At 46.0% G+C, this 11,216-nt stretch overlaps 1 long non-coding RNA gene and 1 pseudogene across 1 annotated transcript; both read left to right on the top strand.

Annotated features, from left to right (window-relative positions):
- The first annotated feature begins 1,897 nt into the window (after positions 1 to 1,897).
- LOC107278823 (uncharacterized) lies at positions 1,898 to 7,673 on the top strand (annotated as a pseudogene).
- Positions 7,674 to 9,512: 1,839 nt separating this feature from the next.
- LOC107277735 (uncharacterized) lies at positions 9,513 to 10,950 on the top strand. The gene is made up of 2 exons (XR_001539797.3): positions 9,513 to 9,968; positions 10,572 to 10,950. It is a non-coding gene; the product is annotated as an uncharacterized lncRNA (long non-coding RNA).
- The last annotated feature ends 266 nt before the right edge of the window (positions 10,951 to 11,216 follow it).

Below are 11,216 nucleotides of genomic sequence, written 5' to 3'. Positions count from 1 at the left end.
TGGAGCCTCTTTTTCTTCCGCTTCGGCTCAGCTGCGGCGGGGCGCCAGTGGCTAGACGGTGGCCGATCGGCTACGCGCTCAGCGCTGCCACCGCGGCGGGGGAGGGGGGGAGGGGGCAGGCGGCCCGTACCTAGAGGCCTTCCGCTTCTCCTTCGGGTCGATACCAGGGCCTCTGCCGGCCCCGTGGCTTGGGCCAGGCACCCTGGAGCTACCACCACCGCCGCCGCCAGAGCCGCTGGCCTGACTGCCGCCGGAGCCGCCGGCCTGACCGCCGCCCGCGCCCGCACTGCTGCTCTCGGCGCCATCGCCGCGACCACCCCCTGCGGCCGCCCTGCGACCCCGGCCCCTAGCCGTCCCGATCGCCATCATCACGCCCAGGATGTTGTCCCGATCGTGGTTGCTGCAGAGGGGAAGGATTCCATCGGGGATCAAGGTCAGGTCGACGGTGTCTAGGCTCAACACCCGACGAACCACCATCCTCGCGTCCTCCTCACTCCAGTCCCAACGCTGGCCCACGTGGGTGCGCATCGGGTCGTTGTACCCAGTGTACTCCCACGCGCCGCGGGGCCGCTCCTAAAGAGGTGCGATGCGGCGGCGGAAGTAGTCGCCAAACACCACCGCCACCATCAGGCCCCGGCTCCGCAAGCCCCTGAGACGGTCCCAGACTACATCGTACTCCTCACCCAGCTCCGCGACCGCTTGCCAGCCCGCGGATCACTCAGGCTGGCCGGTGGGGAGCTGGAGGCGGTGGTGGTCAGGCAGCGCGGTGTAGAACCAATCCTTCTTCTAGTTGTCCCATTTCTTGCGGAGGTGGCTCTCGATATACTGCCCCATCACCCCTGCTGCAACTGTGGGATGAAGAAGAACTGGAACAGCCGCATGGACGGCCTCACCCCGACAAACACCTTGCACAGGTGCACGAAGATGGCCAGGATCATCACGGCGTTGGGGGCGAGGTGCAAGGTGTGGATCTCGTAGAAATCCAGAACCTCATGGAAAAAGCTGTAGAAGGGCGGGATCAGCCCCACCATGGTGAAGGACAAGAGGTGCACGGACCGCTCCGGGTACCGCAGGCATGGCCGCGACTCCCCCGCCCTCACGACAGCGCCTTCCGGCAATGTTACGCAATATATCACTCCTATACTATCCAACATGGTATCAGAGCGGGCGACCTAGAGCCGCCGCTCACGCTTCCGCCACCGTCGCCCTCGGGAGGGTTCCAATCTCCCGAGGGCAGTCACCAATTTTTTTTTCGTCTTCTGTCGTCGCTGTCGTCGTCGTCTTGGAGAGATCGATCTCCACGACCGTTCTTTGTCGACTCTAGCCGTCGTCAAGTAGCAGCAACAGATTGCATCTCCTCTGTCGACCTCCGTGCGCGGCGCTCTCGTATCGCCGTCAGGCCGCCCGTCGTCGACTTCATCCTCAGCGTCCGCGCTGCTCCGCCGGCCTAACTGACGCGGCCCTGCCGTCATCATCGCCTCCACTGGCCGACGATCACGCCCCGATGGACAGACAGACGGCGACCGCGCAGCGGCGGAGGAGGCGGCGGCCGGCGAGGATGGCTTGACGATGACTCGACAAGGACCATGACAGCGGCGTGGCCACACTGACCGGTAGATCCATGCTGCGAGATTATTGCTGCTGATTCTTGACTCGATGTCGATGACGACGACACGAAGAAGAACGCGGCCGCTGAGGAGACCGAGATCAATCCCTCTCAGCGACAAATGAAGACGCAGACGAACGACGACCGGCCATATAGGAGATTGAATCCTCCATGGCGATGGTAAGACAAGGAGAAAAAAAATTGGTGGCCATCTCCGGGAGATCAGAACCCTCCCGGGGGCGACGGCGACGGAAGCGTGAGAGAGGCGAATAGATCGCCCGCTCTGATACCATGTTGGATAGTATAGGAGAGATATACTGCGTAACGTGGGACGATTGTATTGAGCCTCAGGGGGACCGGTATGTATAGGAGTACATGAGGAGAAGATAAGGAAGGAATCCACACAAATCAATCCTATCCTAATACATCTCTAACTACCATATTCTTTAACAGTAGCAACAGGGCAGCACAACAAATCAATCCATGTGTGTACCACGGCACAAAGGTGCCGCCCAAAACCAAGGCCGCCGAGCTTGACGTCGTCGTGCTCTCGGTGGCGGATCCAGAAAATTGATTCATTGGTGTCATAACGTGTCTATTGGTGCCATAGTATACTAATTATGTTTAGATCATGGTGTTATAAGTTATAATACATGGATAAGCAGTTTCGCTATAGGTTTTACGAAAAGTCGCCAGTGTCGCCTGACACCGGTCATTGCACTATAGATCCGCCCCGGTGCTCTCCCCCGCGCTGGAGCCCCACGGCACCACGCGAGTCATGCGCCGCGCCCGGATCGTCGGAACCATGCTGCCTGGAGCTCTACCACGGCAAGCTCGCCATCATGCCGCTCTCCTCCAAGATGGAATTCTGCGAGTTCTGCGTCGCCTGTGCCAGGAACCGCAGCAAGCTAGACGTCAAACCGCGCGTCGCGGCTGCCTCCGAGCCCGACGCCGCCGCCGAGGAGAAGTTGCGGAGGGGTGCCATTGCCATGGGAGCTATTCCAGCCGGCGCTGATGAGTCGTGGCACACTGCCTACTGCCCTGCTGGGTCCGACGAGCTGAAGACGCAGGCCACCCACACCGTGGAGTGCCTGTACGTACTGGAGAGCCGCGGAGACCATGGACACGCACTCGCTGCTCGCCGCCAGGAGCCTCGTTGTAACATCCTGAAAATTCCCAATAATAAAAATCACTAAAATTTTTTGAACTTTTTAAAACTTTTGCATCATGCTGGTTGTTATGATTGCTATTGCTTACCAAACCGTAAATGATCACAAAGAAAGTAAAGAAAAGATCTAAATTTAAGCAATAGATATAATTTACGAGAATATATTTAATCCTACAAATAATTATACACAAGATATTAAAATCAAATAAAAGAAAAGTTATTATTAACCTATTTTATCAAATATTAAAATATTTGAATAATGTAGGTGGGTGCTATAATATGAGTACACATGAAATGATGATCATTCAAATAAACTGTGCTCTCTATATATATAATAGAATTATGGGAGTATTTAATTCGATATGTAGATCGATATTGCACCAAGTTCCTAATTGCATTTAGGGATTGAAATTTAATATATTAAACCCCTCCATATAAAATAAACTAACATATAAATAAATTGAGCTAATGTGCTAATGTGTTAATAATAGTCTCATTAGGAAATTATAGAATCTTTAATAAAACTTAAATTTGGACCATATTTATTTGAATATAAATTTCGATGAAATAACTTAGACGCGGTGTATTTTTACTTTATGACAAAATTAGTGGTAACAGTATATTTTTCCTAATTGCAAATTGCAAAGTACCCTCTAAAATCAGAAATAGTTGGCTAGCACTGTTCATTAGCCCCTAGGTGTTCGATTTTGTTTCTAGCCATCCCAGCTCTCTTTCTCCCCACTGCTGCACCGCCCTAGCCGGCCTCGAACCCCGCCCGCACCGGCGCCGTCGCCCTCGAGCCCCACGCGCCATCATGTCGTCCTCGAGCCCCGTGCGCCGTCCGTCGCGTCGACCATTAAGCCACCCTTCCTACACCCTATAAATACCCCCCTCCCATCTCCCTTCCTCCCCACACCATCTTGGCTGCCATCACACGGCCCCAAGAGCCCCCACGAGCTCGTCCACCCCTCTCTGCCTTTTCTATTCCCTCCATAAACATTTCGTCGAACACCTTGTGGGCGTGCTGCATCTTCCTCTCTACTCCGCCACCGCGACATCGAGCATCACCATCCCGCCGTCTCTCGGTAAGTCCTCACTCCCATGACCCCTCCTAATCCTCTAGGAACTATCTCCACCATCTATGTCGTTGATTAGGACCATAACCATGCCGAGCCCGAGCTCCGAAGCTCTGCTCATGGAGGTCGCTGTGGACAAGCCATCCCGGAGCTCCTCTTCTCCATCTAGTTAATAAAATGGAATCCCCATACCCTTTAGACGCTCCCACGCCCATCAATTTGGTCGGAAACCCTCTCTATCGCCCTAGCCCCGAAAACTCCCGAGCTCAGAACCATGGCGGTCCTTGGCTTAGCCGCCTGTCCACAAGCCACCATAAGCCGTGGCCGCCGGCGGGTGGTTGCTAGAGCTCCTTCGCGTCACCCCTGGCCGTCGCTGAGCCACCCTCGCCCCGTCCTGGCCGCGCCGCTCGGAGCTGCCCGCGCCCGCTGCGTCTCGGTGCGAGGAAGAAGACGACGGGAAAAGAAAGAACGAGAGAGAGAGAGCAGCCGGGCCCACCTGTCAATGGTTCATAGGATTTGCTTTAGAAAAATAATCCGGTAGGAAAGCAAATACAATCCTAAACCCCACATGTCAGTCACTTGGAGATTTGGATAAAGTTTAGGAATAAAAATAATGAATTAGGAACAGTACCTTTTTACAATTTCTCGGATTTATTCAAATTTGAATCTTTAAACTAGCGTAACTTATTCGTTTTAGCTCTGATTTGAGTGAAACTTGAATCTAAATTCATATAAATTCATAAGTTTTCTAATGGTATATAATTCACTATTTAATAAAATATATTTATATTTATAAAATAATTAATATCAAGATGATGCATAATAGTTAACTTAAAAATATGCTAATAAATAAAATTGATATTGTACTGTAAAGTAGATGTCAAATAATTGTCTTTAACACGCTTTCTCACTGTAAAACCTATGTAAACTAATTAGGAGCATTGTTTCAAATTAATTAAAGCATAGGAAATACTAGTGCCATTTATTAATATATGTCAATATATAATTATACTCATGACGTCCAAATTGTATAAATAATGTTTAGCCTCATACTTTGTGACTAAAAGTTGAACACACGTAGATGAGTCTTTAACTTGTTTATGAGAGATAATAACAGAGCTAGTGTGACTAAAATCACCCGCACGAAATTAATTAACGGCATTTCCTATACAGTAGTATATGTTTAGGTTGGAAATCGACCCTTAAATTGTATAGACGGTAACTCACTCATAATCCACTTAAAATCACATCTACTGTGTAGCTCGTAGTAAATAGAAACTATTCAAATAAATGATTCAATATTAAGATATTGTGCACACACCTATACTGTACATCCCATTATAACTATACGGTATAGTATTAATTTGCTTGTTGCATATATTAAATTAGAGGGACTACATGACAAACATGTATATACATAAATACTAGTTATAAATCTTGACCTCATATAATTATAATTATAGTTCAACTGTAAATTAGGATTATTCATTGTAAAATTATGTGATGGGATAATCTGTAACCATAATATGATTAACCTAAACAACTTTAACATACAAAGCATGGATAATTATTAACCTTTTATAATTTATTGTGACAAGTAAAATATGTTCATAATTAAAGTAAAGCCTCCATCAATTAAATAATAATACAAATGATTCATTATTTGATTGATCCTAAATCCATCTAACAACAGAACCTCTGGTATGTAACCGTGCTATTTAGATAGATGCATATATACCCATAATCCTTCCATAGCCATTTGATAGACTAAACCACCGATTAGCCAAATATATATGTATACCATAAATGCTATGTTGGTTAACTCCTAAATAGAGCACGATGACAATAGAAAGATTAAGAAACTTTAGCCCTTAGCATGATTGGAATCCATTAGCAAACACGAATAGTACATTTTATTGTGCATATTTGATTGTTGTTTGAATATTGGTTTTTCTCGCGTATTATAGACCTTGTGTATCGGTTAGTCGTGAGGCAACGTCTGCAATTTCCAGGAGGTGAAGGTTGATCAAGATTATATCAATAATAAGGATTATCCTGAGGAGGCAAGTCATCACTATTCCTTGAACATGTTGATCCCAATTGCGAAATTATTTTGTTTACAAATAAAATTGCATGCAATGATAAACATCCTATTTGTGAATATGCCATGCCTTGATTATTGTTTACTCTTATTCCCTTGTAACCATGATTACGTATGAGTCCCTAGTCAACTATGACAAATGCTTAGAAATGCTACTCTAGAATCATGCATACTCATATTTATCAAAATGCTTTATGCTTGGGCAATTACCTTGGGGAAGGTTATTGAGATGCGGCATGTGGAGACATAAGCGCCACATTGCCATGATATTGATGACATGATTTGTGAAAGGAAAATATAGTTAAACAACTGTTTTCGACTAGGGCGGCTGGAGGATTTTGGTGGTGTCCGGAAAAGGCTAGTACCGTCCCTGGTCAGTTAAGGATCGAGCCATGAAGTTAAGCATGAAATGATCCCCGTACAACCGCACTTCTCGTATGGGTATAGACCTAGCGGAGTAGATAGCTGAGCGAAGGGAGTATCCATGCGTAGTGGTCTTCTTTTAGGTGTGTGATGCGGCAAGCAGTCTGCTGGCGGATGCCCGGTTCGGATGGCCAGGTGGATGGCGGATGCCCGTTCCGGATGGTCAGAGGCTGGCTTGGCAATACTACATGAGGATACCCATAAGAGAACAATCATGATGGACTGGGTTCAACGACAAGAAGCAACGTAGGAATGTGTGTGTTTTTCCCTTCCCGGGAGCGCCAGAACTCCTCTCACTGCTAGAAACGTATGACGCCTAGAGTGCATGAGGGCTAAAGTTCATGGAGCGGGTGCTGCCAATGCGGGGTTATCGAAAAGCTTTGCCGTGATGCGTCTCATGTGTTGGGACGACGCTCATGTGTTGGGCAGTCGCAGAGTGCGGGTAAAGTGTACATCCACTGCAGTGTGAGTAAACCAAATCTATTCGAATAGCCGTGCTCGCGGTTATTGAGCACCGGGACATGTATTACACTTGGCTAGACTCTAAATTCTTAACTTGTGTGGGATGGGATATTGCATGATGATTTTTATGCTGTTGGAGCCACTTCCTGAGAGGCGGGAAGGTGGACGTCCTCAGAAAACCATGACGACTCAATGGCGGGAAGCTATCCTTGGGATCACAATGGATGGTGGACAGAACCGTCGTTGTTTAATGTGGACACTGGTACTAAAATTTGATCAGTCTATGCTAGGTCTTAGGCTTGTGAAAAGAATTACAAAACTTGCTTTGTGCAAAAGAACCATAGCCATTCCTTGAATACCCTCTATCATATGCATTGTTGTTTTGGTGGCTTGCTGAGTACGGTTGGTACTCACCCTTTCTATTTATATATCTTTTAGGAGAGTGTTGAAGAGAAGCCCTTGTCGGTACGCTTGCGTATCCAACAAGATGTTCGGAGTGCGGTCTTGTTCTAGGTCTCATTCCCCAGTCGACTGCCTGTGGCATGTTAACCGGGCCCTTATATTATTTTGTCTTCCGCTGTTGTTCTCTGATAGTTGTTGGCCTACCTGGCCCTAATGTAAGTATTTAACTCTTATAGCCTGAATTCATTCGTGATATGTTGTGATCCAACTATGTATGTGTATACCAACTACTGATCCAGGGATTGGTACGGATAAACACATAAGATTTCCGATTTCCAAAATCGGGGGTCTACACTCGTCCGGTTGTCCCAGATGACGGAGGGGCCGATCCCTGAGCCGTCCTTCTCCGGTGGCGTCGAGACGAACATGGCGTAGCAGCCGTAGCTGGAGCGGCAGGGTTCACAATTCCGACGAAAACCGGTCGAATTCCACGAAATTTCGACGTTTTGACACGGCTTGGAATTAAGTTTCTATTGAAATTTTAAAGGTTAAACAATAGATTTGGTCGAAATTTAGTCGAAATTTATCGAAAACCGTGATACTGATAGGACTCGAAATTTAGTGGTCAACCTGTAATGTAAACCCGTCTGGAGGCTATGAGGGCCAACATTCTTAGCACCAAGAACTGAACTGAGCGAAATTGAATTAGTCGTCAGTATTCAGGAATTTGGTCAGACAACCACCCAAACCGGCAAACCATCCGCCCAACGAGCAGATCGAAACACTCCAACCGGATCCATCCAATGCACCTGCCGAGCGGCAGCGCGCTACGCTCGCAGGTCGCGGCAACGTAACAGAGCAAGAACGATGCGTGCGTGTGCGAGCGCGAGAGCAAGTCAACAAAGGAGATGGTGGAAGTTCCTGTAACGGCCGATAACTCGCCGGTATCAACTCTCGACGGTGGCTGGAGATTGAAGATGGGCATGATCGACCTTGACTGAAGTCGCGATGGAAGACGATATTAATAGAAAGGGACTGAACAGATTTTCTATCCTCCTATTATGCAGATTTTTTAAGCCATAGGATAAACATCAAATTTAGGGAGTAACTATAATATGACGTTATAATATTCACCAAAAAAAATCGGCATATATATTTATATTGTAAGTTCGTAATTTTAGTATATTTATGATGTAAGTCATAAAATTACATATGTAATTATAGTGTAAGTACGATATAATTAGTAAGCGTGGGATCTAGAAAACACTGCTCAAATGCGAGGAAAAAACGCAGGCGTGTGTTTCGAAATTAAACAGTAAATGTGTGGGACCCATAGAACGCAACAACAAAGTACAAAAGCCCGGTCCATCTCAAAGTCCACAGCCGTGCCTGACTTTTGCTCAATCCAAATGCAGCACGAATTTTAAACAAAGATGAATGATAAAAAAAAGTGACAGATTTAGCACCCTATTTTCTGTCAACAGAGCATTAGCAATTCCGTAATAGAAAACCCGACAGCAATGGTATGGTTTGCATTTTAGAAAATTGCAATGGCATGTAGCAAGTTTCACGAATAATAATAGTATTTTTCTAAATGGGCAATTTTGTAATGGCATGGATCCAATCAACCCTATTCTCTATGGGCTGGGCCGAGCCTTGGGTCAGTCCTGAGTCCACCCCTATCTGTAGAAGGGCCTGTAGAATCTAAGGGTCCCTTTGATTTATAGGGAAAATATAGGAATTTTGGAGGATTTCAATCCTATGGAAAAAAATCCTATGAAGGCCTTTGAAACAAAGGATTGAATCATATCCAATCCTTTAAAATTCCTATTGAATGGGTAATCCTATACATATTTTGGAGGAAAGTTAGCAAGAGGTCTAACCTCTTGGAACATTTCCTCTGAGTCTATCTCTCTCATCCGATTCCTGCGTTTTTACTGCGCTCCAATCAAACGACCATTCCTGTGTTTTTCCTATGTTTTGTAATCCTCTGTTTTACACTTCAATTCCTGTCAGAATCCTGTGTTTTTCCTATTCCTCCGTTTTTTCTACCCTGCGATTCAAAGGGGCCCTAAAGTAGTGAAAAAACTAAAGATTTTCACCATTAGATTGCGCCACATCATCGAAAATACATGGACCGTCCGATTTCCACTTTAGATGAGATGAGCCGTCAGATCCTGCAATCGGCGAAACCTCTTCTAGGTCCTTCCAGAAATTTATTTTGCACGTAAGCGCTTCCACGTCCCTAAAAAAATCACGTTCCCTCATTCCTGCATCATCTATGCGTCGCTTCTCTGTCCCCAACGCGCCGCCGCCGCATACCCCCGCACTCCGCCTCCGTAGCGAGCTCGCCTCCGCACCTCCCCACCAAGCCAGCAGCTACCCCCTCCTCCTCCCACTCCTACCCCCAATCTCCTCTGAAGCCCCTCGTCGTCTCCCCTCTGCCGCCGTCAACGGCATCAGGTATAGGGAGGAGGATGAGGATACAGTGGCGGTGGAGATGGGGATGGCGAGATGTGGCTCCAGGTGCTGCTTTTGCCTCCACCGGCCCTCCCGCCGGCAACAGGACCACATGAACGCCCTACGCTCACCGCCCTAGACGCCGCCGCCGTCGTGGCCTTTCGCTCCTAAATTCCCAATGTTGCCGCCGATGCGTTTCCGGCGGCGATTGGGGTGGATCCCAACATGAGTGGTGATTGCGATGTCCTCTCACCCGATGGGTTTTCACAGGTGATGAGAATCATTCACAAAAAATATTTACTCCTTTTGATCTTTCTCCTGTAATTTCAATGCTTTTGAGATTGAACATTTTCTACGCTTCCGCCAGAGTTGTTTCCATCTTCCAATATACCAGCACCATAGCTTTCAATAGTTGGTCCTAGGAAATTACGAACATTTTAGCTGACCAGTGTATGCTTAATTAATTAGGAAACGTATCCCATGATAATGGATATAGGAAAAACCGAAAAAAGTAAAGAAAATGAGTGCCATGTAAAATATGAAGTAAAACTACAGAAAATATTTGATTTGAGTTCTTTATAAGATTTGACACTTTATTTTGGATGCACGGCAGCAAACTGTTAGAATACCGCTTAATGCTTTGATCGACATTGCACTTCGAAAAGATAAGGTATATCTAAAATCCAGATATAGTCAGAATGCCTATAAAACAGTGAAATTCCAAATGTAGTTGCTGAGGATGCTTTCCATGATTAGTGACAAAATTTTATTGGTAAAGAAAAGAAGCCCATAAGTCGGCAAGGTACCTATGAGATATAACCCATTGCATTTTTGTTTGTATTGAACTTACAATTAGGCATCCATGTCTTGCAGGTGTTTGATAATTCATGGTATAGGAATTCATCCGGAAGCACCTTGACAATAAGCCCATCGTCGAACTGCTATAGTGTGCAACTGCAGTGCTTATATTTATCTTTTCTTAGGGCAAAAGATAATCTCTGACATTGAAGTACTATGTTGCATTCTTACTTTACTGTAATTTAAACCATGCTAATTTATATCATAACAAAATTTGAACCAGACAATAAGTCATTGAGCTCCTCAGTATCTAATCGTTTTGGCACCAAACTGAGAAGTCTGAAGTAGCCAATAAGATTAACTGATGTGGCAAATCGTAGTGCTCTATGCCTCCTAGATTCGAGGTTTTGTGCTTCAACTTATGATATTATGTTAAATGACTTATGTTACCATATTTGGAAAAGGTTGATCCGATAAATTTTTGTAGTGATGTGTTTAGAGCACTTAACCTGGAAGCTCAACCCCCACTATGTAAGGTCTGGTGGTCTAATTCTTTCCAACTATTAAGCCATGTTAAAGATAAACATAATAAATAATCCCCCATTTATTTGTCCACTGTTTAGCACAAGGCATAATCCCTCATTTCCTGGTTGAATTCGTGGAATATCACATCTTCATGTGAGTGTTGTGGCCTAAGAAGTTCTATGGTTTTCATAAATT

This window comes from Oryza sativa, chromosome 9, assembly GCF_034140825.1.
Source record: "Oryza sativa Japonica Group chromosome 9, ASM3414082v1".
Taxonomy (NCBI): domain Eukaryota; kingdom Viridiplantae; phylum Streptophyta; class Magnoliopsida; order Poales; family Poaceae; genus Oryza; species Oryza sativa.
Note: the sequence above shows the minus strand (reverse complement) of the source record. Positions and strands in the feature narration are given on the sequence as shown.